This window comes from Sparus aurata, chromosome 13, assembly GCF_900880675.1.
Source record: "Sparus aurata chromosome 13, fSpaAur1.1, whole genome shotgun sequence".
Classification (NCBI taxonomy): Eukaryota; Metazoa; Chordata; class Actinopteri; order Spariformes; family Sparidae; genus Sparus; species Sparus aurata.
In genome coordinates, this window is record NC_044199.1 from 33,029,666 (window position 1) to 33,053,875 (window position 24,210).

Here is a 24,210-nt window from a genome sequence, read left to right on the forward strand (position 1 = left end):
GATCCCACACATCCACTACAAATCCTCTTTGAATTAACAACATCCCTCACAGAAGTAAACTGCATCATTCTGCAAGCTTTGTACTTGAACTGTGCATTATACTTTTGTGCATACTTCAAATTACAGTTTTTCTTGATTGCTTTGACCTGCTTAAACAAACTGGGAATCCACTCGGTTTTCATCATCACTGTCTCAGCAGAGCACAAGACACCTCTTGCAAACGTGTTAACCCTTTCTCATTGAATTGACACATTTTCCCCACCCTTCTGCAGAACAGTTAACGCGGATGTCATTCAAGCAGTCCAAACTCCATTGTTTTAGCTATGGTAACCAAACAGAAACCATCTGTTCCTAACTATTAGAAACTACCTACATCAGTATGAAATCACTAAAGCACCTGTTTGACACTCCTAAACACAAATCTTCAATGAGCAATCAGTCTGCAGGCCTTAAAAAGTGCAGCGGCTGTGTTGTTCTTTGCCAACATGGATTGAAGAGGTCTAAGGCAGATGAGAGTGAGAAATAGGTGCAGAGGAATGTCAAGGTTGGATGGCATGCAAGAAGATTTTTCCCTTGGTTCATTGCAAGAGAGGATAATGAATGTGATGTGGATGAGGCCATGTGGCCCCATCGTCAAGACAGAAGAGACTGAGTATCAATAGTGGCTATTTCTTATACTCTACAGTAATAGATTGTCATACTTTACTGTACTATTTTATATCTTTATCTTCTTTTCTATGTTTTAAAACAGGTCAGTTGTTCAGGAAAATGCTTGCTGTGAAGCTGCAGAAATGTTTTGTGAACTATGAGACTACCAGCTTTCTTATTTTCTTATACTCTGATAGATTTTATTTTGGTTTCATGTATTTTGTGTAATATTTACAGTATTTCAGTTTTCAGCCACAGTTCGAAAAAAAGAATCAATGGAATCAAAAAATTCATCAAAGAATTTCTGATTCTGGATTCAATTCTTTGCAAGAAGGCAAATTTGACAACAAATGGCATGAAAGCTACGTAGAGTAATAGGCCACAATTATAAGCAATGGTGCACTGATTCAAACTGAGTGCTGTATTTTGTATTTTGTTGTCCACTGTGTAATGGTTGATTGGAAGAGCTCATACACTTGTTTGCAAGTTGTGTTATTTGAAGGCAAAATTAGCTTTTTTGCATATTTTAAATGTTTTGGCATGGTTGGAGCCTTTTGCAAACAAAATGAGTCATTTTAAACATGAGTGCTACTGTTTCAGCCTGTGTGTTAACTGTTTTGAAAATGTGGAGTTTGAGTTGACTGCTGCTTCAAAGCAATCAATAAAAACTGTAACACTTTAAAATACAATAAGTGAGGTTGAAACATGAAAAGGCTGAACAAGGAAAGACACAGTTAAAAGCAGAGTGGTACTGAATGTTAAACGTGTTTGCTCGTGCCGATAAGCTCATTTGGTGAGGGGGTTCCATGTAGAGAGGCTTTGTCCTCGCTGCAGCAGCCCCGAGTTCGAGTTCCGGCCTGGGGCCCTTTGCTGCGTGTCACTGCCTTCTCTGTCACCCTGTTCTCTGTCATCTCGGCAGCTGTCCTATTACAGTTTTTATTGATTGCTTTGATGCAGTCAACTCAAACTCCACATTTTCAAAACAGTTAACACACAGGCTGAAACAGTGGCACTCATGGTCAAAATGACTCATTTTGTTTGCAAAAGGCTCTAACCGTGCCAAAACATTTAAAATATGTCACAAAAGCTAATTTTGCCTTCATTCAACACAACTTGCAAACAAGTATATGCGCTCTTCCAATCAACCATTACACAGTGGACAACAAAATACAAAATACAGCACTCAGTGCGAATCGGTGCACCATTGCTTGTCATTGTGACCCATTACTCTACGTAGCTTTCATGCCATTTGTTGTCAAATTTGCCTTCTTGCAAAGAATTGAATCCAGAATCAGAAATTCTTTGATGAATTTTTTGATTCCATTGATTCTTTTTTTCGAACTGTGGCTGAAAACTGAAATACTGTAAATATAACACAAAATACATGGAAACCAAAATAAAATCTATCAGAGTATAAGAAAATAAGAAAGCTGGTAGTCTCATAGTTCACAAAACATTTCTGCAGCTTCACAGCAAGCATTTTCCTGAACAACTGACTTGTTTTAAAACATAGAAAAGAAGTTAAAGATATAAAATATTACAGTAAAGTATAACAATCTATTACTGAAGAGTATAAGAAATAGCCACTATTGATACTCAGGCTCTTCTGTCTTGACGATGGGGCCACATGGCCTCATCCACATCACATTCATTATCCTCTCTTGCAATGAACCAAGGGAAAAATCTTCTTGCATGCCATCCAACCTTGACATTCCTCTGCACCTATTTCTCACTCTCATCTGCCTTAGACCTCTTCAACCCATGTTGGCAAAGAACAACACAGCCGCTGCACTTTTTAAGGCCTGAAGACTGATTGCTCATTGAAGATTTGTGTTTAGGAGTGTCAAACAGGCGCTTTAGTGATTTCACACTGATGTAGGTAGTTTCTAATAGTTAGGAACAGATGGTTTCTGTTTGGTTACCATAGCTAAAACAATGGAGTTTGGACTGCTTGAATGACATCCGTGTTAACTGTTCTGCAAAAGGGTGGGGAAAATGTGTCAATTCAATGAGAAAGGGTTAACACATTTGCAAGAGGTGTCTTGTGCTCTGCTGAGACAGTGATGATGAAAACCAAGTGGATTCCAGTTTGTTTAAACAGGTCAAAGCAATCAATAAAAACTGTAATAAACCCACAAAAAAACCTAAATGAAACCTGACTAATGGCTTATTGGCTAATTGTTCTCAGCTCCACAAATGTTAACATTAAGGCAATCCTCTGAAAACTGCTGCATTCTTTTTTGAAAATGATCTTTTAAAGCCTTCCAGCATTTATTTTCTCTCCAGTTCTTAGTTCACTTGTTACCTCTGGGTGACAAACCTGTTCTGGCTGCTCTCTGTCATCTTCACCTTCTGGCTTTGCTATTGGAAATGTTCTGATGCAACTCTGTTCATAAAATACTTTCACAGCCTTTTGGATTCTGTGGAAATGAGGGTAGAGCTGAGTCAATACCTGTTTGTGACCTCCTTTTTCATCACACACATGATCACCTGTACAGGATACCTGACACAGCACAGTACTGATTTTTCAGATGAATGGCTTTCAATGAGATGTCTTATTCAAAGGTTTAACAACAATTTATTACATAAAATGAGACTCCAGCAGAGAGAAACTGGAGAACAGATGCAGCAGTGACACATCACTACTAGTCTTTGTTTCATCAAGGCAGCATTTGCCACAGAGCAGCACCTGGAGGGTCGGCAGCCCTTTGGATATCCAACCTTTCCATCAGTCTGGCAGTGAAGAGCGGCTCTGGAGGAAAGTCGGCCTGTAACCCAAGAAGAGCAGCAGTCGGCTGTTCAAGAGGGACTGCATCAACCGAACAGGGTGGTGTGTTTCTATCGGGGAAACTACAGGTCACATAAAGCTTGATTTACTTGCTTGTGACGTGTTAATGTGCATTATGTTAAAAGATACATCTGCGTAATTGATGACATTGATGCATTGCCCTAGCCTTAATTCAAGGCCATCGTGAAAAGTCATAAGCACCGCACCACCTGTTGAGCTGAGCTATCAGCTATCCTTGGACTCCTGCTAACTAGCCACATGCTACTAGCTTTTTCCACCTGACATCACATCTGACAAATGCTGGTTCAGTCAATTGGAACAAAATCAAATAAGTTGACGTTTATACACCAGACTGGACCAGCTAAAATAGAAACCTCCCCAAACCTAGTTTGTTGTCCTTATTGTATGTCTGCCTGTACTAACGTCACCGTTAGCATGGGGCACACTGTTCACATCGTGACATTAGCAAACCACTTACCCACACGATGCCATACATGCTGTCTGCTCCTCTATCTTACATGGTAGAAACGGGGATTCCTCCAAAGGACCACACACCTTTCAAAGGTGAGCATTTACCCTGTCAAGTTGGTTATAATGACAATCTGCAGTCATGTAAAACTTCTGGAGTACGCAGCAGAGCTTCCCTGGAAGTTTTAGTTTTTGACAGGTTGTGAGGACACTGAACAAGTGGCAGCCTGTTGTAACTGCTGTCTTGTGACATCAACTGAAATTCTTGATTTTGATAATTTGTTACACAATCTCCACATTCTTTTTTACTTCTGTGGAATTGAAGTGAAGGAAACAATAAAACCTGTTAACCATATTTAGAAAGTTCCTCCCCCTAAAAACCATCAACACGCATGTCAAGAGCACTTATAAAGGCTGAGTCGTCTCTTCCAAATTCAACAAGCTCACCTGACAGCTCACGACAAACAACTGAATCCTGTGGTAAGCTGAAGACATCATTACATTTCTGTAAACTGCTTTCTTTAAAATACAACAAAATGCATCTTTCTATCTCATTTTTATTTGTGCATTTTATATCGAAGCTAAGCTACTAGACAAGAACAGATGTACTTCATTTTGTCTTGAGTGATTCTTATGACGATCACTGTTTTGCTTTCCTCTTAGTGACTCTCTGCCTGTCCAGACTTCAGCTGCAACAATGTCGCAAATTGCTAACTGCAAGGAAGTTCATGGTTGCAATATCACAGGGAAACCTGATCCACACAAACCCTGTCCCTCACATGGTAAATGCTGGTGTGATTATATTTTTCTATCAGGTTAACGTGATAGTTTCATTAAATCTCTCTAACGACTACACTTACAGGTGGTGTCGGAAAAAATGTGTCTGTGGGCAACGTCACTGATGTCAACGTCTGCGGAGCAAATGATGGCAAAATCGGAGCAGAAAACCAGTATGACATCAAAGGTGAGTGATTCCTCATGTTGCTGGGTCGGTATGAGCCCTTTATTTAGATTCATTACTGATATTCAGACAAGAGCATCTTTATGCCAACAATCTGAGTTTCTGTGCTTAACATTTTACTCCTTTCCTCAATCCTCATATTTCATCAGGGGGACTGGGAGATGGTACCGGTATCGGAAACGTCTCTGGGGTCAGTGTTGGTCAAAACTCAGGATCCATTGGTGCCGGCAACAAGATAAACATCAGCTGAGGTAAGAAGAGTTACTTGTCACATTAGACACATTTTAAGATTGTGTGTTGTTTTTCCTATGAATGCATCATCGTAAAATTATATCGTCTGATTTCTCTCATCAATCTTTATATTTGATTCTCTTTGTCTTTCTCCCTTTAGGAAATTTCCCCTCAACAGATGGATAACTCTGGAGAATAGTAGTAGTAGAAGTAGTATTTGTTGTTGTCTCAGTAGCAGTAGTAGGAATATGTTTTAGCAAATGTTTAACGCAGGATTTCAAATTGGCAAAAATGACTCTTTCATGAGCTGAATGTAAAATAAGTATCAATAAAAATAAAGTACATCTACTCTAACATACTGTCTTGGCTCAATGTTTTTTTTTTTTTTACTTCTGACTGACATTGATGTATTCTGAGGGATATTAAGTACACATATCAAATAAAATACAAATATTCTTTATTTTTGTCAAGAAATCAACAGTTTGGTTTTCAAAAAGAAATGATTCTAGAAATTAACTTAAAAAGACTCACTATAATTTGATCATGTGCTGGTAATCTTTAGCTTATTATGCAATTTCTACAAAAAAGTGTCAAAAATTACTTTTTGTAACATGTTACTTTGCTTATTACACTAAATATCTTCAAGTAAATACAGTACACTTATTTATACAAACCTTCTCAAGCTGCTGTCCAATTCTGCAACTATTCCTGATTTGAAAATTATTGTTCAAACCAATGAAGAATGGATTTTGGTCCCATTGGGGCATGTTTTGTCACATGTTACTATATTGCAGTAAATGTCTTTGATTTGAAGATATATTCCCAAGGCCTAGTAATGTTGCATGTCTGTCTTCAAATATTTCATAGTGCTTCAGTCAATTTTCTAATCTAAAGAAGCCATATGTATGTTCAGTAATTTTATGAACATAAATGTGAAGCACAATAAACAGTGTCATTCATTTTCAAAATTACTTCGTTAATAGTTTTTATTTTGCACATGTATGCTATATACATATCCATATTTAACTGAATGTACTGAAAAATTAACATTTTGGCCAACAACCCTCCCCCGAGATTCAATTTTGGCCCTCTACTGGGAAGAATGTGGGCACCCCTGACCTCAAGGATCTATGATATATAAAAAAGGGCAATATATTGTATTATTTGGCTGTTTCTGAAATACAAGGTTAATTCATTTGTCACTTTACAACTGCCTGAAAACGTTAAATTTAAGCTCCTTTGGACGGCATAGGATACAAACAGTAGAAAAGAAAAAAACTACACACAAACATACACACAGTTTACTTCAGATGCCATTAGCTGCTGAGATAAGTGATGGACAGAAAAAAGTTGTGTTCAGTCCAGAGCTGAGCAGAGCAAATACAGTCAGCAGCCAGCATCCTGGCGAACACCACTGCAGACATAAACTCAACACTGCGCTTTATACTTCCTCCATCCATTCGTCTTCTATCCTCTGTTGTCCTCTGCTTCTTCTCTCTATTCTTCAGTTGAGTGCACAGGCGAGGCAGCTTCTTGCTTTTAAGTTCTTTCTTCTTTCTTTCTGTACGTAGTTACTACCTTAATACATCAAACTACCGTCCCTCTTACACAACTTCACAAAGCAGTCTGGTCACCAGTCTATAAGCTGGTTTGTCTGGGCCAACTTGGCTCCAGGGGGACATTATTACAACAGTTCAAAATCAAATCATGAAGAGGTCACAGAATGACAGTAGGCTGGATTGAGAGCAAAAATGTGTTATAATAATAAGTCACTTTAGTTTGGTGAGAAATTGAAAAGGTAATGTAACCACAAAGCTTTACAAGTAAGTAAAAGTAAACTTAATTTAACAACATTAATAATAAATCAACAAAACAAAACCTGCACCACAGAAAAACGCTCTAAATGATGAAAAACCCTCTAAATGATGAAAAACGCTCTAAATGATCCCACACATCCACTACAAATCCTCTTTAAATTAACAACATCCCTCACAGAAGTAAACTGCATCATTCTGCAAGCTTTGTACTTGAACTGTGCATTATACTTTTGTGCATACTCCAAATCAACACTTTAAAATATGGTAAGTGAGGCTGAAACATGAAAAGGCTGGACCAAGAGAGACATAGTTAAAAGCAGAGTGGTACTGAATGTTAAACGTGTTTGCTCGTGCTGATAAGCTCATTTGGTGGGGGCAAGGACGAAATTTTGATTTCAGAGGTGGGGGGTCACAACTATTTTTAATAAAACTCCAACTCTTTCAGTTCACTGTGTTTTCTAGTAGTTCTTCTAGTTTTCTATTGCTACTTTTAAGTTTACTGTTCCCTTTTTTGGTTTGACTGGTTGTGAAGCATGTAGCTAAACATTATCACCCAATTCTGTGTTTCACCTTGTTAGTCAACTTCACTCCAACTCAGTACCACCAATTTTATACTTATTTTTGGAATATATGGTAAACAGACCTCATTTTAGAGAGGAAAAAATTAGTTTCACGATTCTCATGAGTTTGGATGTATAAAATGAAAATTTGTAATCCGAGGTTTTACTGTATTTTTCCCTAAATCTTTCATTGTTGGTGTTTTCTTAAACAGTTGCAGCCTTTCAACATGAAAATACATGAAAATAAGTGTGTCTCTTTGGCATTGAATATAAGCATTTTTAAAATATTTACATTGTTGAGGCTCTACAATAATAATAATAATAGTAATAATAATAATGATAATAATAATATATTTTATTTATCAGCACTTTCAATAAAACTCAAAGACACTTTACAAGATCTTGAAGTGGATATGCTGCTTTATTGGGAGCCAGTGAAGGTGTTGCAGGATGGGTGTAACACATTTCTTTGAGTACCGTAAATTACCAAATAATAGCCGGGGTTCAATTAACCGCAGGGTCCCTTTAAACGCCGGGTGCAGGTGTATATTTTCATATTTTTTTGTATATTTTCGGATCCAAATAAATGCCGAGTCTAATTTATTTATTTTTCTAAATCAAGGAAGAAGACGCTGCACGTTTTTCTTCTTGGCCTTTTTCATGTATTGTGCTGCTTTCTGTCAGTCACTATCACACTGATGATCGCCATGGCTCCGGTGCAGCAAAACAATAAAAACTACGACTTGAAATTTAAAATTTCTCCGTAAAATATGCAGAGGAAAACTCGGGAGAAGCAGCTGTCTGTCGACCTCAAGAGAGTGAGAGATTGGCAAAAAAATCAAAGTGAGCTTCAGCGTCTGTCGAGGAGGACAGCAACAGGACCAGGCTGGGAGCGAGCGAGGAGCTTGAGATAAACCTGCAGGAATGAGTTATTAGCAAACGGGCACACCGCGAGAGAGCGTCCCGCAAAATGATCAGGGTGATGGAGAAACAAATGTCAGCACCGTGAGTGACAGCAGAGATGAGGAGCTTCCTCCGCCGCAACAATTTAACTTGCAGAAGACGCATAACTGTTGAATTATACGCCTGGTCTGTTAAGTGATTGAAGCAAATATACGCCCCGGCTATTATTAACTGGTAATTTACATCCTGGCTGCACCTAATAACCAAACACACATACACACACGCAATCACGTACGCACATACCTACATGGACACCGATTCAAACAATAATGTAAATGAAACCTCTGATATTACAATCTTTCTAGCGGACGTGACCCAGGCAGAACAAACGCTCAATTTACAGTGGCAGATGATGAAGGACTCCTGTGCAACAAGCAGACCGGTGTCAGCGCCATCACTCTGACCGGTGTGCAAGCAAGATGGAGTGACAGCGGGGACAGCCAATCACACGAGAAACGGCAGAGCCAATCGAGGAGCTTGTGGGCGGGTCTAAACTCAGGGAAACAGGCTTCAGCTTGAGCGGCCGTTTTCCACTTGGTCCTAGTGCTTGACGAGTCTTTGTTAAACATGATGTAAAATTGTTTTTGGACGGTAAAAACTGTAGGGGACCAAAACGCCCGTTTGAAAAAGTGCAGGGGACATGTCCCCTGTGTCCCCCCCGAAAATTACGTCCGTGGGTGGGGGGGTTCCATGTAGAGAGGCTTTGTCCTCGCTGCAGCAGCCCCGAGTTCGAGTTCCGGCCTGGGGCCCTTTGCTGCGTGTCACTGCCTTCTCTGTCACCCTGTTCTCTGTCATCTCTGTAGCTGTCCTATTAATAAACCCATGATAAAAAACCTAAATGAAACCTGACTAATGGCTTAATGGCTAATTGTTCTCAGCTCCACAAATGTTAACATTAGGGCAATCCTCTGAAAACTGCTGCATTCTTTTTTGAAAATGATCTTTTAAAGCCTTCCAGCATTTATTTTTGCCCCAGTTCTTAGTTCACTTGTTACCTCTGGGTAACAAACTTGTTGTGGCTGCTCTCGGTCATCTTCACCTTCTGGCTTTGCTACTGGAAATGTTCTGAAGCAACTCTGTTCGTAAAACACTCTCACACCCTTTGGGATTCTGTGGAAATGAGGGTAGAGCTGAGTCAATACCTGTTTGTGACCTCCTTATTCATCACACACAGGATCACCTGTACAGGATACCTGACACAGCACAGTACTGATTTTTCAGATGAATGCGTTTCAATGAGATGTCTTATTCAAATGTTTAACAACAAATTGATACGTAAAATGAGACTCCAGCAGAAAGAAACTGGAGAAAAGATGGCAGCGGTGACACGTCAAGTAGTAGTCTTTGTTTCATCAAGGCAGCATTTGCCACAGAGCAGCACCTGGAGGGTCGGCAGCCCTTTGGATATCCAACCTTTCCATCATTCTGGCAGTGAAGAGCGGCTCTGGAGGAAAGTCGGCCTGTAACCCAAGAAGAGCAGCAGTCGGCTGTTCAAGAGGGACTGCATCAATCGAACAGGGTGGTGTGTTTTTATCGGGGAAACTACAGGTCACATAAAGCTTGATTTACTTGCTTGTGACGTGTTAATGTGCATTATGTTAAAAGATACATCAGCGTAATTGATGACACCACCTGTTGAGCTGAGCTATCAGCTATCCTTGGACTCCTGCTAACTAGCCACATGCTACTAGCTCTTTCCACCTGACATCACATCTGACAAATGCTGGTTCAGTCAATTGGAACAAAATCAAAACAGTTGAAGTTTATACACCAGACTGTACCGGCTAAAATAGAAACCTCCCCAAACCTAGTTTGTTGTCATTGTATGCCTGCCTGTACTAACATCACCGTTAGCATGGGGCACACTGTTCACATCGTGACATTAGCAAACCACTTACCCACACGATGCCATACATGCTGTCTGCTCCTCTATCTGACATGGTAGAAACGGGGATTCCTCCAAAGGACCACACACCTTTCAAAGGTGAGCATTACCCTGTCGAGTTGGTTATGAAGACAATCTGCAGTCATGTAAAACTTCTGGAGTACGCAGCAGAGCTTCCCTGGAAGTTTTAGTTTTTGACAGTTTGGAGGACACTGAACAAGTGGCAGCCTGTTGTAACTGCTGTCTTGTGACATCAACTGAAATTCTTGATTTTGATCATTTGTTACACAATCTCCACATTCTTTTTTACTTCTGTGGAATTGAAGTGAAGGAAACAATAAAACCTGTTAACCATATTTAGAAAGTTCCTCCCCCTAAAAACCATCAACACACATGTCAAGAGCACTTATAAAGGCTGAGTCGTCTTTTCCAAATTCAACAAGCTCACCTCACAGCTCACGACAAACAACTGAATCCTGTGGTAAGCTGAAGACATCATCACATCTCTGTAAACTGCTTTCTTTAAAATACAACAAAATGCATCTTTCTATCTCATTTTTATTTGTGCATTTTATTTCGAAGCTAAGCTACTAGACAAGAACAGATGTACTTCATTTTGTCTTGACCGATTGTTATGACAATCACTGTTTTGCTTTCCTCTTAGTGACTCTCTGCCTGTCCAGACTTCAGCTGCAACAATGTCGCAAATTGCTAACGTCAAGGATGTCAGTGCTGGCTGTAACGCAGGCAAAATTGGTGCAGATAATACCTATGATGTACAAGGTAAATGAAGGTGTGATTATATTTTTCTATCAGGTTAACTTGACAGTTTCATTAAATCTCTCTAACGACTACACTTACAGGTGGCGTTGGAAAAAATGCTTCTCTGGGCAACGTCACTGATGTCAAAGTCTGCGAAGCAAATGATGGCAACATCGGAGCAGAAAACCAGTATGACATCAAAGGTGAGTGATTCCTCATGTTGCTGGGTCGGTATGAGCCCTTTATTTAGATTCATTACTGATATTCAGACGAGAGCATCTTTATGCCAACAATTTGAGTTTCTGTGCTTAACATTTTACTCCTTTCCTCAATCCTTCATATTTCATCAGGGGGACTGGGAGATGGTACCAGTATCGGAAACGTCTCTGGGGTCAGTGTTGGTCAAAACTCAGGATCCATTGGTGGCGGCAACAAGATAAACATCAGCTGAGGTAAGAAGAGTTACTTGTCACATTAGACACATTTTCAGATTGTGTGTTGTTTTTCCCATTTCTCTCATCAATCTTTATATTTGATTCTCTTTGTCTTTCTCCCTTTCAGGAAATTGCTCCTCAACAGATGGATAACTCTTCAAAAAATTATGTTTTTAGGTTAATAATTGAAATGCCTCAGTAGTAGTTGTGGTAGTTGTGGTAGTTGTTTCAGTAGCAGTAGTAGGAATATGTTTTAGCAAATGTTTAACTCATGATTTCAAATTGGCAAAAATGACTCTTTCATGAGCTGAATGTAAAAAAAGTTTCAATAAAAATAAAGTCCATCTACTCTATCATACTGTCTTAGCTCAATGTTTTTTTGTTGTTGTTGTTGTTTTTTGCTATAATCTGAGGGATATTCAGTACAAGTACCAAATGAAATACTTTTTATTTTTGTCAAGAAATCAACAGTTTGGTTTTCAAAAGGAAATTATTCCAGAACTAAACTTACAGACTCACTATAATTTGATGACATGCTGGTAATCTTTATCTTGTTATGCAATTTCCACATTAAAGTGTAAAAGTAAATAACTTCACGGTGTGCTGAGTTGTTAGCTAGTACAGATCTCACTATTTTCAATCAATAAACATCAACATGTTTTTCACAAGTTTGTTTTCTTTAATTTGACATTTTTGGACAGAAAAAAATCAATAGAACAAAATCACAGTTCATAAATCTATTCCAGTTGTAACATTTAATCATTGGGCTGTATCACTGAGCTCTGTTATTATAGCAGTTTGCCAAACTGATCATTCACTTTGGGGGATCTAGGCTAAAATTAATGTATGTGACTTGATCAAATTCTGCATCTATAAGGTCTTCTGTATTTTCAGGGACACAACAAATAGTGATAGACGGCTCTTCCTGTGAGGCTCGAGGTCAAAGTGTGGCATAATATAACCATAGTAAGTATTTATGGGTTGATAATAATTTCTGTTTTGTTAAAAAGAAAAATCATGTTTAAATAAATTATAATGGATGGTTGAAATATGCATTATTCTGCACCAGCTGGTTGCATTTGTACTCATTAGTTGAATCACTGAATTGCAGAATCCACAAGTGCAAAAATGTAACCAAAGAAAAAAGAAAAGGATCATGTAATCAAATGCTGTAGACACAACTTGTGTTACTTTATAGCACCTTCATTGTTTTAAGAGAAATGCAGTCAGTAGGGCAGTGGAGTGTGTCAAAGGGCAGACAAAGATCAAGCTGCAGCAACAGGGTCCAAGGCCGCCCAGCTGGGGCACTGTAGATGAGGGAGTTCAACTAAGTTTCCAGGTGAGGGTGGGGGATTTGGAGGTATGTTGGCATGGGTGGGCACATGTTTAGCCTCATGCAGGGAAACACCCGAATTCAGCAGAATTTGATACATAAAACAAAGGAAGGAGCAAGGATTGGATGAACCATGCGGAGCATCCCCCATCTTACAGAATATAAGGAGAATATTTTCTGTTGAGAATTTGGGTCCTTTTTTTCATGGGCTTTGTCTGTGGGATCCCATAATTTAGTTGTCCACAAATAAAACATTATTGCTCTCAGCTTTTGAGGAGTCCTGGAGGTCATTTCCATTTTTATTGTCGCCTTTTTTGAAACAAGATTAATTCATTTGTCACTTTACAACTGCTGGAAAACATTTACTTTAAACTCATTTGGCCTGAACAGGAGACAAACAGCAGAAAACAAAAACAACTGACATGCACACACACACACACACACACACACACACACACACACACACACACACGGTTGACTCCAGATGCCATTAGCTGCTGAGATAAGTGACGGACAGAAAAAAGTTGTGTGCAGGCTGGTGGTGGTGCTGGTGACGTGGGTGGTGGTGTCCCTCCTTCTCAGTGACGTGTGGTCAGGAGAGACAGGGGAGGCAGTGCCTCACCTGTCGTCATGGAAAAAATAAAATTAATAATAAACACATAAATTAAATGGTTATATTTATCAAATGGTGTGAACTATAAACTACTTTTCCATTTAAATTAAACAATGTGGATGTTTAATTTTTAAAAATTGCTGAATTTTCGCATTTCCGTTTAAATACGGGGAAGGGACGCACGGTGAGGCAGCAGCAAATTGAGCCTCACCTTGGATTGCGCAATCCCTCACAAACTGTGCCTTGCCATGCCATGAGAGCGTGTCACTGTCTCTGTATATGTCTCCTAGTGTTGTAGTACTCGAGTCCGGTCTTGGACTCGAGACCGGTCTCGAGACCATTTTTGGCTTACTCGGTCTCGTCTCGGTCTCGAAAGCAAAAATACTCGGTCTTGACTCGGTCTCGTCCTTCATTGGAAGGAGGGGGACTCGTAATTTTAAACCGAGACCACGATATCCCATGATGCTACACTGCGCAGCAACGATTTTGAAAGACACTAATACAATGTTTGCCAAACCGTCACACACGCACACACTGCACACACGTTATTCTTCTGGACAGTGAACCTGCAAAGATGAGTGAGCAATCGGCGATAATAAAATTTGGATATCTGAACCACAACACTGTAATAACGGAAAGTTTAAGGAAAATGCGATGCGGTCTCGACTCCTTAAAAAGACTTGGTCTCGACTTGGTCTTGCCACCTCAAAGACTCGGTCTTGACTCGGTCTCGGCTGCATTTAAAAACCTATGGTCTCGGTCTCGACTCGGTCTTGACCCTTTAAAGACTCGGTCTTGACTCGAACTCGACATATGCGGTCTCGTTCCCATCACTAATGTCTCCAATCAAATGTTTCAAACACTTTTAATATATGCACCCCCTAACTGTCTATAGTTTAGCTGATATATATAATATATGTGTGTAACCTGTTTCGTGTGCTCAGCAATCTTATAACAGCAGTCAAGAGGCACTGGGTGAGTTCTGCTGCCTCAAGGTAGGGGGCACTCGTGAGCCCAGACATGCTTATGCTGCCCCGCAGCTGCAGAGTAAGTGACAGCGAGCTAGCAACAGTCTTAGAGTCCATGGTTACGAGCGAGTCAAGTGCAGTGATATTTCCCTCCCTCTGGCGCTGCCTGGATTTACAATGGAGGATTTTATATCCCAGCTCAAACAGTTTTCTAAACTGGACTTTCAATCGAAACAGGAGGTAATCAATAAAGGAAGACCAACGCCGGATCTGAAAGGTTTGCTTCAGACTACGGGACAGAAGATAAACGTTACCCGCTCTTTTCAAACAGAGTGGTACACACGAAAAGACTGGCTGTGTGGATGTCCAGCGAGGAACCGCCTTTTCTGCTTTCCCTGTCTTCTTTTCTCAACCTGTGACAATGTCTGGACTCAGATGGGATATTGTGACATGAAGAATTTGCAGTGAAGCCTCAGCAAACATGAGCGGTCTGCCACTCACATTCAAAGCCAGATCGCGCTAAAAACTTTTGGGGTCTCCAGGATCGACTTGGCTTTGGATGAACAGCGGAGACTGAACATCAGCATCCACAATGCTAAGGTTAAGGAGAATCGAGAGATTTTGAAAGATCTCATCAATGCCACCTGCTTCCTTGCCAAACAGCAGCTGGCATTTCGTGGAAATGATGAAGGTATAGGCTCTGCTAATCGTGGCAACTATGTTGAGCTCCTGTATGCTTTGGCTGAGAAAGATGACAGGCTAGCTAGACATTTGGAGACATCCACTGTATTTTCTGGCTTGTCAAACAGAATACAGAATGATTTAATCCAAGCGGTCGGCGATGTCATTACAAATGACATTAAAAAGGAGATCAGTGCAGCCCCATTTGTTGCTGTGGAAGTAGACGAGACCATCGATGTCACACAAAAAGCTCAGATATCTGTTGTATTGCGTTATGTGGCTTAAACTGAAGCAGACTGCGAGGTGAAGGAGGCGTTTTTGGGCTTCGATGACGTGAGTGCGGACAGACACGCTCCTGCTATAGCTGAGTATGTCCTGGGAGTGTTGGAGAAATATGACTGTGTCGACAAGCTTGTAGCTCAGACATATGTTGGGGCAGCTGTAATGGCATCAGAGCTTAATGGGGTGCAGGCTAAAATTAAAGAGAAGGTGCCCGAGGCCATGTTTACCCACTGTTACGTACACAAGCTGAACCTGGTGCTGTTGCATTCAGCAAAGTGCATGCCCGAGTCTCGCGTGTTTTTTAAAACAGCGGAGGGACTAGGGGCATTTTTCAGCAAGTCCACAAAGCGCACCCACTTGCTGGATGATGTTGTCAAGCGCCGTTTGCCCAGAGCAGCGCCTACAAGATGGAGCTCTAACTCTAGGCTGCTGCAGACCATATGCATGCACCAAAATGACCTGCACGCAGTATTCCACATCATTATGGAAAATCCTGACAGCTGGGATAATGACACGCTGATGATGGCATCAGGATACGATCGGTGGCTGTCAAAAGCATCGACATGCTTTCTCCTCACGGCATATGAGCGCATTTTTAATGAAACTGACGCACTTTTCAGAGTGCTGCAGAACAAGGTGATGGACATTGAATATTGCCTCACGCGCATCCGTGATACCGTTGCAGCTCTCAGGGCGCATGAGATTGGAGTTTGACAGTTTCTATGAGCGATTTGAGCAGAAATGCGGCGCACTCGGCCTGACAGAAAGTGGAAACACAGTCGGACAGTCGGTCAGAGATGAACGGAGACAGTTGTTCTGTTTAATTCTGGACAACATCAGTGATCAAATGAAGGCCAGGTTTGATCATTTTGGTGAGCTAGCTTTCCTTGGTTTGGTGGATTGCGCAAAATTCAGTGAAATGTCACAACATTTTGATGAGAGGAAACTGCAGAGCCTGTCAAAATACGCCAAGTTCTTTGACTTTGTGAGACTAAAGGCGGATCTCATCGGACTGTATAGCTCACAAACAGTGAGGAATGAATGCAAATCTCCTGGACAGCTTCTCAGATTTTTGGCCCAGAAGGATCTCATTCAGACTGTTCCTGAGGCAACAAAGTTACTCCAGCTGGTGCTCACTGTACCTGCTACGACAGCGTCAGTGGAGCGGTCATTCTCAGCACTGAAAAGAATAAAGACATACAGTCGGAACAGGATTGATCAAGGATGGCTTTCTTCCCTGGCAGTGATATCCATTGAGATGGAGAGACTTTTAAAACTGAAACAAGACAAGGAGGACTTCTACAAAAAAGTGACGGACGATCAGAAGGATCGGCGCATGGACTTCATCTATTTAAATGAAATGTGCGTCACGTGGGGTACAGTTTTGTGTAAAGAATGTTGATATAAGATATGAAACATAACCGTTCACTGCTGCCGATCAGATGGGAGAAAGGACTGGCTCAATTCAGCAGCAGTATTGGCGCTTCTGGTCTGCTGCTTTGATCAACTGTTTTGATTTTGTATTTTCTAAAAAAGTAATCAGTATTGTATTAGACTCGATGTAAGTAACATTTCCATCACGTAATTTCTGCATTAATTCGCAAGGTTTTCATAATTAATCTCTCAACATCTGTCTCAACCGCTGCCACTGTGTGGGGCAGCTACCTGACTTGCCACTGTGCATGTGTATCTCTTTGTCTGTGTGTGTGTGTGTGTGTGTGTGTTAAAGATGGAAATTAGCACCTGCCACCCGCCAAATGTGGGTGAATTTGTGTGCTGGCGGGTGAACTGAATCAGTTTAGCAACTGTGGCGGGTTCATTCCAGTCAGATCTGATTCAATTAATCTTAATGATCGATATCTTGGTCAGGGCATAACAGTGTGCTTTCCACATCCCTAGAGTTAGATCCGGTCAAATTATATGTTTGTGATTGGCAAAAGTGTCATTTGGACTTCAGAATTCCAACACTACTAAAACGGCCATAAGCGGTCAATTTGACCGCCAGATTTTAAACTCTATAATCTCTCATGTAAATACCCAATTGAGTGATGAATGCCTTCGTTGTGTCATGATATTTTTTTAATAAACGAAAAAACACCAAAATGTACATTTTAACAAGTTTAATTAGACGTTTATCAACATTCATTTCATTGCATTGCACATTTTAACCCTCTGGCCTTGTTCGTTTTTACTACCCTCTCAGCTTGTTCGTGGCCAAAAATGGCCACCAACAGACTGAGTCTGTAATTTTTGGGATTTTGTATGTTTTTTGATGCTTTTACTGCATAATATGTTTAATTAACATCAGTTCTTGTCATAAGTACAAAAAATTAATTCATTTTTAATTTTTTAACCCCTCAAATGCCAATTTGTTTGCACAATGCGCTTGTTGGAAAACTACCACAAAAATGATCACTGCCTATCTTCTCAGTGCTACCGGTTTATCTTGTATTATCAATAACACAGTCTGAGATATGTAACTGATTAACACCAACATTGATTATTATGCATTGTTATTTTTGTGCAGGGAAGGCAAAGTAGAAAAAACTCCCTCTCAGCTTGTTCGTGGCCAAAAGTGTCCACCTCCTGTTTACATTTTCAAAATGCTATAAAACTAATATATATATTGAAAAAAATCCAATTTTTTTTACCAGTTTTTTAAATTTGCATCAGTCCTTGTCATGAAAACTAAAATTTCATTCAAATTCAGAATTTTAACCCTTTAAATGCCTATTAGATAACATAATGCTGATGATTTGTAAGGGAGAATAGCATTAAATCAGCATGTTTTTACAAAATAATACATGCTACCTAAATTATTCTTTAACCATCATTGCAGCTTAATGTGTGTCAATAATAAGCAATATCAATGATTTTTATGCTTCATTAGTTTTTTGGTCAGTGATAGAAAAACATAAAAACTCCCTCTCAGCTTGTTCGTGGCCAAAAGAGTCCACTTCATGTTTACATTTCTAAAATGCTATAAAACTAATACATATATAAAAATAATTCCACTTTTTTCCCCCAGTTTTTTAAATTTGCATCAGTCCTGGTCATGAGAACTAAAATTTCATATAAATTCTGAATTTTAACCCTTTAAATGCCTATTAGATAACATAATTCTGATGATTTATAAGGGAGAATAGCATTAAATCACCATGTTTTTACAAAATAATACATGCTACCTGAATTATTCTTTAACCATCATTGCAGCTAAATGGTTGTCAATAATAAGCAGTATCAATGATTTTTTATGCTTCATTAGTTGTTTGTGCAGTGGCAGAAAAAACATAAAAACTCCCTCTTAGCTTATGCATGGCCAAAAGTGTCCACCTCCTGTTTGCTTACAAAATGCTATATACAAGCACTTTATACTGAAAATATTTGCTCCTTTTTTCAAATTTGACATCAGTCCTGATCATGAAATCCAAAATTTTAATCAATTCCAGAATTAACTGGGTCGTTTTCCCATGTAAATCTCCATGCTCCAGGCATAGGAGGTTGCCACATCACAGGTGAACCAGATTTTAATGCCATACTGTGCAGGCTTGTTGGGAATATATTGTAGATGTCAGTGGTGTGCATGGGGGGTCGGGCAGTGGCCTAATTGTTGGAAAATGCACACTAAAGTGCCCTCTTGGGTGCCAAAATGCTTGCTAAAGTGCCCTCTTGGGAGCCAAAACGCGCGCTGAAGCACCATCTTGGGAGCCAAAACGCGCGTTGAAGCGCCCTCTTGGGAGCCAAAAAGTGCGTTAAAGTGCCCTCTTGATTGGCAAAACACAACAAACTGCCCCCTTGGCTGGTTAAAACATGATAAACTGCCCTCTTGGGTGACAAAATCAGGCACTAAAGTGCCCTCCTCAGAGCCAAAACGAGCGCTACTGTGCCCTCTTCAGTCGCAAGAACTTGCTGTATGTGCCCTTTTTTTGCCTTTCGCCTCTGCCTTTCAAAAGGTCTGTGCACGCAACTGGTCGAAGTCCACAATGACCTATGAATGCAACATGCTGCTCGTCAACACACACACATCAACCCCTGGATTAAATAAGAGGGGGAGGCAAGCAACCCACTTTTCCCACAGGGTGCGAAATGCAGCGAGTTTATCATTCCTGAAGCGTCCTGGGTGGGAGAGCCTGTCATCAAAGCAGATGTTAGCGCTGATCTGAGTGAAGCTGTAGAGGGGCATCGTGGCACAAAACGTGGCCCGTCCTGTCTTGGCATCCCACATGCCACGTGTTGCTTCATGTCTTGAGCGGTAGACGCCAGCCAGAATCAGAATCCCAATGTAGACTCTCATCTCCACTTCATCCACATTCTTCCAATCCTCACACCTTCGCCTCCCATGCAGGTTTGTGTTGGTGCACAGCAGCTGAATGATCTCCTCCGTAATAAAATGGTCAAAGGCAGACCTCAGGTTGCTGATATGGGCAACTGCATACAGGGTGGGCCCAGGGGTGAAACCAGTGGATACTGGATTGTGGTGCAGGGTCTCTTCAGCAGTGGGAAACCACATTATTTTCCCATGACGAGACATCCACTCACCCGCCAGCCCCTCTGTCTCTGCCATCAGCTGATCGGCCTCCATCACTGTGTCTGTACTGTCCTCTTCCCCTGAGGAAGAGGAATCAGGCACTGGCTGGAAGTCGTCATCAGTGGTGTTGCTGTCATCCTCTGAGGAAGGTGTCCCATCATCTTCAGGAGAGGACGTGTCCTCATCTTGGGTAGAAGATTTCTCCTCCTCAACCGCAGAAGATTTCTCTCCATCTTTACTCTCTGAGCCAATCACATACTCAAGTGCTTCAGTCAGGGCATATGACCTTCTCGCCATCCTACAGATAAAGAAGGATCTGGGAGCTGATAGGCTCACTTATAGCATTAGTACTGACTGCACCTGCAAAAACTCCAGGACAGATTTATAAACAGTGTCAGACTTTGTTTTTGTTTCCCCAGAAGCCAGAGGTCAAGATGACCTGTGATCCTTTTTTTTGGAGAGCAGCTATTTGAGAATGTAAAGGCTATTGTGTAGTTGTGTGTGGCATTTTTTTATGAAAAGATCAAAGTTACAGGTGTTTTCAACCTGTGCATCACAGCCAGGTTTGCCTTGGAAACTCAAAGCTCAATAACCTGTACCAAGAGTAATTCACCAAAACTTGTATGGTATGATACACTGTAATTTATGTCACTTTATCTTGCTAATACTAATTTTTTTTTTCATGCACAAACACACATCATTACCTGACATCCTTAGGATCACACCTATGTCAAAATTGTGTCATTCATTTGCTCCATTGGAGTGCAGGAAGCCATCATACGCCCCTAGTGGAAACTAAGAATATTAACTGAAATTGCTCCCTTGCCCAAAAATGGACAAATGACACAATCTGGTAAAAAACATTAAAAACTAAAATTTTCAAGTGTTGAGTTTAGAATGAAAGCCATTTTACCTAAATTATATGATTTTATACTGTAAATCACAAGGAATTAAAAAATGTGGTTTTAATGGGTTTCAATTGGCCAAAAGTGTCCACGATAGAGCCATAAGGTACAATTGTAGATACACAGTATAATATTAACATATTTAAAGAGCAGGTTTTGAAAATTGAAAGATCAGCCAAAAATCCAGACCCTTGGGAAATATCATTCCATATGCATTAACACAGCTAAAATGATCAACAAAAAGGAAGTGAGGTAGACACAAATGGCCAGCATAGAGTCCAGAGGGTTAATAGAGAAAACTCAGAACAAGAAAATTAACAATTAAAAGTAGGCTAACTTATTTGATTATGAAACATTTTATTTTAACACTTAATAATATAAAACAATAATATTAATCGAAAAATCTGTAAACGAGCTTATCTAACAAACAAAGAGCTGTTGTGATCACTGGTCACAGTCTGCAGATTACCTCCGCTCTCCTCACAGTTACCACACACGGGCTTGTGGCATTTCAAGTGTCCGACGTTTGGTTCCGTTTGCAGCTCTTCCGGACCGGCACTGTCTCCGTCTCCGTGTCTGCTGCTGCTGCAGTGGTTGCTTCCGCTGCTGCCCACCTTGTGCCGACTGCGGCGGCCGCTTTCCCCTCCATGTATTCTGCCCTCAGCTCCTCTGCCAGCTGCTGCAGGACTTTCCTCCGGGCTCTCCTGCTGCTGGTTCTCCTTGAATAACATGCGGGCATTGATCCCAGCCAGGTCGAGGATGTTATAGAAGACCACCACTGGACGTCTTTCGTACCGCCTCTGACGGTGTACGCCCTCGGCATTTGGACCGGGACGTCCACGCCGTACTTGGTGGTGTTGTAGTACATCACAGACTCTGGTTTTGCCTTCGCCCCACTAATAATAATTAATTTAATTTATTAATAATTTTTGCCTCAAATTTACTTTCCGCCAAATGTTGGCCATTTGATCTCTCTGCTTTTCGTTAGTGTTATATTTTCTCTTGATATTTTCCTCGATTCCTTATATACACAACAATATTTAGCCACGAATTGAGCCAGCCCTTGCTGTCAAATGGTGAATAATCTACTCTGTTGGGTTCACATATTTGTAAATCTGATTCTGATGGAGTCAGTGCCTCACCAGCCATGAACCTCACCGCACGTCACTGCTCCTTCTTGTGTGCAGTGCTCCTTTGGATTTTGGTGATATCACAGTGTGTGTGACTGCCACACGTGTCTGGGTGAACTGTTTTTCTTTAAGTCATTTTTGTTGAGTCCCCTTCCCCCTTCACTAGCTCTTTCCCCCAGCATGAATGCCAATTTTATGAGAATATATAATATCAATAAAGTATTTTTGAAAAACTGTGAACCACGTGTCTTGCCTGCCGAGTGAAACGAACCCGTGTTTTTGATCATTGTAAAATAATTCCTTGGGTGCAATTCCCAAGGTGGTGTTGTTTTAAAATGTATGTGCTAGCAAAATATATTTTTCAGTGGCCAAAATCTCCCATTGCTCTTTCACAGCATAAATATGAAACATGTCATTGAATGGGAGGGCAGAGAGTAGGAATGCACATCCTACATCAATATTGGTTTTTGTTATTACTGTCACACTTTGTGCCTGTGTTATTTTTATTGAATTGTGATTTTTGAGACGTCATTGCTCTGAAATAACTGTATATCACTCAGGAATGTGAATGTTTTGTCTGTGTTAAATTGGCTAATTGAATGATGGGATACAGTATCCCATTGGTGGAAGTGTGCAATTACAATCTGGCCCTCAGGTAGTGAGGATAACATTTTTCTCTCTATCATTAAAGTTACCCATCCCTGCCTTAGACCCTCGATTCGGGTGAGGAAAAACTTCACATGTTGATGGAAAAAAAGACCCTTTTAACAGGGTAAAAAAATAAAACGATGGAAGAAACCTCAGGAAGAGCAGTTTTGTACAGTTTTGTATGTCATCAGCAGCACCTTATAGTCTGATCTTAGATGTACTGGGAGACAGTGCTGATTGGTGAGATTGGTGTAATATGATAAAATTTTCTTGTATGTGTTGAGACTCTAGCTGCAGCATTCTGAACCATCTGGAGACTTTTAGTGCTCTCAGGTGGCAGACCCGAAAATAAGGCATTGCAATAATCCAGCCTAGATGAAACAAAGTGATGTTTCTGGGCTTCCCTCTTCAAAGGTGTCGGCGTGTAGTTCGATAATAAAGGATACTGCGGAAGCAAGGCCAGGTGGAAAATAGAGCGATCTTTATTTAAACAAAATCTAATGCCTTGAGTCCGGTCAGAAGCGGCCGCGTTCTGATATTATCAAATCTCTTGGACAAAACAATGCCAAAATGCTTGTCCTCTGCTCCATTAAAACCCAAGCCTTTGCTCTTACGAGGTTTTTCTAAATGCCACGCCCGTTCCTTCTGTCAGGGCCGTTTTTAAGAGTCTCTCCTCAAAGTCACCCACTTCTTCTGATTTGTTCCCTTGCCAAATTACTTAACAGAAGAAAAAGGAGTTTGATCTGTGCCTAGTCATCTCTTATTATTTGGCATGCAGGTCTACCTTAGCTAAGCACTTAATCATCTGTTACATTTGACCCCTTACAGTTGGAAGCTACCTCCTGGACTTTTATTCACACAATGAAAATCAATTGGTCATGATTGAATTCAAACTAAGTGGGTCAGTCATGATTGAATCTAACTTAAGTAAGTCAGAATGTGTTGTCCTCCAGACACCTCAAAAGGCATGAATCAGGATCTCTGCATATGCGGTGGACAGTAAGGACCTAATTTTAGCTATATTGCGCAGGTGGTAGAAGGTGATCTTGGTAATTTCTTTGATGTGCTGATATAAAGAGAATATAGAATCAAAAGTAACACCTAGAGTCTTGACCGTTGAACTTTGAGAAATAACGCAGTTGTCGAGAGATACTCTCACCTGATCAACATGGTGTCTCTGTTTAGCGGGGATGATGACCAGCATCTCAGTTATATCCGAATTTAGGAGCAGGAAGTTTTCTAACATCCACTTCTTTACTGCATATAGGCAGGTCTCTAACTTCGTGATTTGAGATTTGTCATCAGCTTTTATGGGCACATACAGCTGAGTGTCGTCAGCATAGCAGTGGAAATGTATTCCATAACTCTGAATAATTCAGTCATTTTGTAATGGGGGGGGGGCCTAAAATAAAATTCTGCTTAGGGCCCCAATTTGGCCAGGGGCGGCCCTGCTGTTGAGTTAGTTATATTGACAATCTGCAGTCATGTAAAAATTATGTAGTACGAAGCAGAACTTCCCTGGAAGTTTTATTTTTTGACAGTCTTGTGATTGAATCTGAAATTCTTGATGTTGTGAATTTGTTACACAATCTCCATGTTCTTTTT

At 40.5% G+C, this 24,210-nt stretch overlaps 1 long non-coding RNA gene across 1 annotated transcript; it reads left to right on the forward strand.

Moving 5' to 3' along the window:
- The first annotated feature begins 11,836 nt into the window (after positions 1 to 11,836).
- Positions 11,837 to 12,154, forward strand: LOC115593923 (uncharacterized). The gene is made up of 2 exons (XR_003986385.1): positions 11,837 to 11,972; positions 12,004 to 12,154. It is a non-coding gene; the product is annotated as an uncharacterized LOC115593923 (long non-coding RNA).
- Positions 12,155 to 24,210: the final 12,056 nt, after the last annotated feature.